Source organism: Bos mutus, chromosome X, assembly GCF_027580195.1.
Source record: "Bos mutus isolate GX-2022 chromosome X, NWIPB_WYAK_1.1, whole genome shotgun sequence".
NCBI lineage: Eukaryota > Metazoa > Chordata > Mammalia > Artiodactyla > Bovidae > Bos > Bos mutus.
Genome location: NC_091646.1, coordinates 91000292 through 91005997, shown reverse-complemented (window position 1 = coordinate 91005997; position 5706 = coordinate 91000292).

Here is a 5706-nt window from a genome sequence, read left to right as displayed (position 1 = left end):
TCTGTCTGGTTGTCTCCAGATAACTGTTAGGGCTTTCCTTGAGACTGCTTGTACAGACATGGCTTTGTGGATTCAAGTCTCTCCTGCTGAGGTTGGGGCGGGGAAAACAGAACTAGGTATAGTCACTGGGAGCACACTTGGTTTCCCCTTTCATTCCTGCCTGCGGCCCCAGCCTTAACCACAGGCTATAGCGCCCAAGGGGATCACAGCAGAGTCAGAGAAATACGTCTCCAAGACAGTCCTATTTGTTTTTGGCACAAACCACCTCTGAGATAAATGAATGAGAAAAGGTCTGAATGCCCCCAACCATAAATTTCCTGCTCTGGCTTGTGACAAAAAAAAAAAAAAAAGACTCATAAATTTGTTAGTATCTTTAGTCTACCTGGAATTAATTTTTGTGTGTGGTATGAGATAACAGTCTGATTTCTTCTTTTTCCTTTTTACACACAGATATCCAGTTCTCTCAAATCGTTTATTGAAAAGCACATCCTTTCTCCTCAATCTGGACTACCTCTTCTCTGTACCATGTCTGTGACTGTGTAGACCTGTTTCTATTGTGTTACACTGGTCCCTGTCTGACTGTGAATCCTCAGCTCGGAATGTGACATGAGAGAAATAAACTTTGCTTTTTAAGCCTCTAAACTTTACAGGCTCTGCTTGTTACAGCAGTAGGCCTTCCGTAATGAATACAGGAGTTGGTACCATGAAAGTAGAGCACTGCTATAACAAAACCCTAAAATTTTCAGCATTTGCTTAATGCCTAGGTAGCAAATGATGAAGAAATAAATAGAGCAGGCTAGAAAGCTGGGGTCCCCAAGACAGCAGGTATGACTACAACCCAGCAGGATCCTATGCGGGCCTTCCTGGGACAGACCCCTCCCCCATATCCTCTGCTTTAGCTCCTCTCTGAAGTATCTGGGTAATAGTATCTGATGCGCATTTCCTGAGTTGTTTTACAGATGCTAACATCACCACCAGGCAATTCCCTGGCAGTCCAGTGGTTAGGGACTCTGCACTTTCATTGCCAAGGGCCCGGGGTTCAATCCCTCCCTGGGGAACTAAGATCCTGTAAGCCACTTGGTGAGATCAAAATAAAATTCGTTTAATTAAAAATTATGAAACACCACCAAATGGAAGAAATTAACTTACTTGATGATCATCAGCATGTAGCCCCCAGATCTACTGGCGTCTAAAGGATTGATAATGTTAACCCCTGTGACATGGCCCTGTTACCTCAGCATCAAATACCCTGCCTCACCTGGCCTTTAAAAATGCTTTGCCTTGGGATCCTTGCTGGGTGCCCTGCAATAAATGCTGCACTTTACTTCACCACAACCTGGTTTCAGTAGACTGATTTTACTGCGCACAGGCAAACGGATCCAAATTTGGTTGGGTGACACAGCTGTTACTCTGTTAACTTGAAAGGTACACTGTCCGCCTACCAAGCCAGTAGCTCTAGGGTAAAAACTAGAATGCTAATGTGTAGTGGTTTCTCTTTGCTGCTTTAACAAGAAATTATAAGAAAAAAGATGAAACAGCCAGTTTGCAAGCAGAGGTAGAAGGGAACAGAGAGAGTCATTATATTAAAAGCTTCACAGGATTGGAAAATCCAATTGCTCCTGGACCTAAGAGATCCGTCTTTTCATCAGAGTTTATTTTAAGATTCATCAAGACCTTTCTGTCAAACATGAAGACAAACAATGGACCCAGCAGGGAGGCAAGGATCAGATTGTGGTCATCATTCCTCCTCTCAGCAAATCCATTGTTCCAGATGGCAACAAGTTAGTATACATTAAAAGATAAGAGGGGCAGAGACAATAAGGAAGCAAAGAATAAAGCAGGCCTAAGAATTCTGTCCAGAAAATTACTTTGGTTGTAGATACCTTCATGTGAAAGTGACTGGAAGCAAATTGAATAGACTTCTACTTTCATATTTCATCAATTCTTTTTTCTTCCAGTTTTATTGAGATACTATAGTCCCTTGGTATCCATAGGGATTGGTTCCAGAATCCCTGTGAATAGCAAATTCTGTGGTTGCTCAGTATTAGTCGTTTAGTCGTCTTCAACTCTTTGTGACCCCCATGGACTTCTCCATCTATGGAATTCTCCAGGCAAGAATACTGAAGTGGGTAGTCATTCCCTTCTCCAGGGGATCTTCCCGACCCAGGGATCGAACCTGGGTCTTCTGCATTGCACGTAGATTCTTTACCATCTGAGCTTCCAAGTTCCTTCCATAAAGTGGTATAGCATTCACATATAACCTATTCATATTCCATATATTTTAAATCATCTCTAGGTTAATTATAACACCAAATACAATGCAAAGGCTATGTAAAAAACTGCCTACATGTGGCAAATGTAAGTTTTCCTTTTTTTTTTTTTTGGCCACACCACACAGCTTGTAGGATCTCAGTTCCCTGACCAGGGTTTGAACCCAGACCACAGCAGTAAAAGCACCAATGCCTAACCACCAGACCACCAGGGAACTCCTCTGAATATTTTTGATCCTTAGTTGGTTGAAGCCATGGATGCACAACCCGGGGATACAGAGGGCTGACTATATGCAGGGATACCTCATTGTAATGTGCTTCACTTTATTGTGCTTTGCAGAGATTGCATCTTTTACAAATTGAAGTTTTGTGGCAACCTGCCTGCAATGAGCAAATCTATCAGCACCATTTCCCAACATTTGTTCACTTTGTGTCTCTGTCACATTTTGGAAATTCTCACAATATGTCAAACTTTTTTTTTATTATTACATTTATTATGGTAATCTGTAATCCCTGATCTTTGATGCTACTATTATAATTGTTTATGGGGGCCACAAACTGTGCCCATATAAGAAGGTGAACCTAATCAATAAATGACTGCTTCACTGACTCACAACAATATTGAAATTAGACCAGTTAACAACCCTACAGTGTCCTCTAAGTGTTCATGTGAAAGGAAGCCTAGTACACCTCTCACTTTAAATAAAAATCTAGAAAGAATTAAGCTTAGTGAGGACAGTACATTGAAAGCCAAGACAACCCAAAAACTAGGCCTCTTGTGCCAAACAGTTGTGAATGGAAAGGACAAATTCTTGAGGAAAATTAACCTGTGGCTCCAGGGAACACACAAATGATAAGAAAGTGAAACAAGCTTATTGCTGATATGGAGAAAGTTCTAGTGGTCTGGATAGAAGATCAAACCAGGCCACAACATTCCCTGAAGGCAAAACTTAATCCAGAGTAAACCCCTAACTCTCTTCAGTTCTATGAAGGCTAAGAGAGGTGAGCGAAGCTGCAGAAGAGGAGTGCAAAGTGAGCAGAGGTTGATTCATGAGGTGTAAGGAAGGAGGCTGTCTCCAGAACAACAGAGGACAAGGTGGAGCAGCAAGTGCTGGTGGAGAAGCTGCAGCAAGTTATCCAGAGATCTAAGATCATTAATGAAAGTGGTTACACTACACAACAGATATTCAGTATAGACAAAACAGCCCTCTGTTGGAAGAAGATGCCTTCTAGGATTTTCACAAGTACAGAAGTCCATGCCAGGCTTCAAAGCCTCAAAAGACAAGCTGACTCTCTTGTTAGGGGCTTAGGAAGCTGGTACTTGAAGTCAGTGCTCATTTTTGTTGTTGTTTAGATGCTAAGTGGTGTCCGACTGTTTTGTGACCCCACCAGGCTCCTCTGTCCATAGAATTTCCCAGGTAAAAATACTAGAGTGGGTTGCCATTTCCTTCTCCAGGGAATCTTCCCCACTCAGGGATCGAACCCATGTCTTCTACATTGGCAGGCGTATTCTTTACCACTTAGCCACCTGGTGTTCATTTACCATTCTGGAAATCCTAGGGCCTTTAAAAATTATGCTAAATCTATTCGGCCTCTGCCCTATAAGTGAAACAACAAAGCCTGGAGTATAGTACATCTTTTACAAGACAGTTTACTGAATATTTAAAGCCTGCTGTTGAGACCTACTCTCAGAAAAAAAGATTTCTTTTAAAATGTTACTACTCATTGATAATGCACCCAGCCACCCAAGAGTTCTGATGGAGATGTACAACAATATTAATGCTGGTTTTTACCTGCTAACACAACATACACTCTGTCACCCATGGATGAAGGAATCATTTCAACTTTCAAGACTTATTATTTATGAAATACATTTCACAAGGCTACAGTTGCCATAGATAGTGATTCTTCTAATGGGATCTAGGCAAAGTCAATTGGAAAGCTTCTGGAAAACTATTCGAGATGCCATTAAGAACAAAAGATCAAAATATCACACTAGCAGGAATTTGGGAGAAGTTGATTCTAGCCCTCATGGATGACTTTGAAGGATTTAAGACTTCAGTGGAGGAAGTAACAGCAGATGTGGTGGAAATAACAAAGACAACTAGAATCAGAAGTGGAACCTGGGAAGGGAGGCTCACAAAGGAGGGGATATATATATACACACACATATATACATAATTATGACTGATTCACATTGATGTATGGCAGAGACCACTACAAAATGGTAAAGCAATTATCTTCCAATTAAAAAACTGGATTGAGAGGGTCATGTACACACTGCTATATTCAAAATGGATAGCCAACAAGGACCTATTGCACAGCACATGAAATTCTAATTAATGTCATGTGCCATCCTGGATGGGAGGGGGGTTTGAGGGAGAATGGATATGTATGGCTGAGTCCCTTGTTGTTCACCGGGATCACAGCACTGTTGCTGCTGCTGCTAAGTCGCTTCAGTCGTGTCTGACTCTGTGCGACCCCATAGACGGCAGCCCTCCAGGCTCCCCCGTCCCTGGGATTCTCCAGGCAAGAACACTGGAGTGGGTTGCCATTTCCTTCTCCAATGCATGAAAGTGAAAAGTCAAAGTGAAGTCGCTCAGTCATGTCCGACTCTTTGCGACCCCATGGACTGCAGCCTACCAGGCTCCTCCATCCATGGAATTTTCCAGGCAAGAGTACAGGAGTGGGGTGCCATCGCCTTTTCTGTCACAACATTGTTACTCCAATACAAAATTAAAAGTTTCAATTTTGAAATAAATAAAAAAGTGGAACCTGAAGATGTGACTGAATTGCTGCAATCTCATGATAAAACTTGAACAGACGAGGAGTTGCTTTTCATGGATGAGCAAAGAAAGTGGTTTCTAGAGATGGAACCTATTCCTGGTGGATATGCTGTGAAGATTGTTGAGACGACAACAAAGGATTTAGAATGTGACATAAACTTAGTTGATAAAGCAGTACCAGGGTTTGAGAGCTTTGGTCCAATTTAGAAATAAGTTCTACTATTGGTAAAATACTATCAAACAGCATTGTACGCTACAGAGAAATCATTCATGAGAGGAGGAGTCAATCAATGTGACAAACTTCACTGTTGTCTTATTTTAAGAAATTGCCACAGCCACCCCCAATCTTTAGCTACCACCATCTTGATCAATCAGCAGTCATCAACATCTAGACAATATCCTCCACCAGAGGGTGAGATCTTAGCTCCTTAACCAGGGATAGAACCCATGCCCCCTGCAGTGGAAGTGTGGAGTCTTAACCACTCGACTGCCAGGGAATGTGACTGTTACACGCAATGGGAAGCCAAAAAATTCCTGTGACTTATTTATTGTGGTGGTCTGAAGCTGAACTCACAGTATCTGTGAAGTATGCTTATAACTGACATACAGACTGTATAAGTTTAAAGTGTACAGAGGACTTCCCAGGCAGT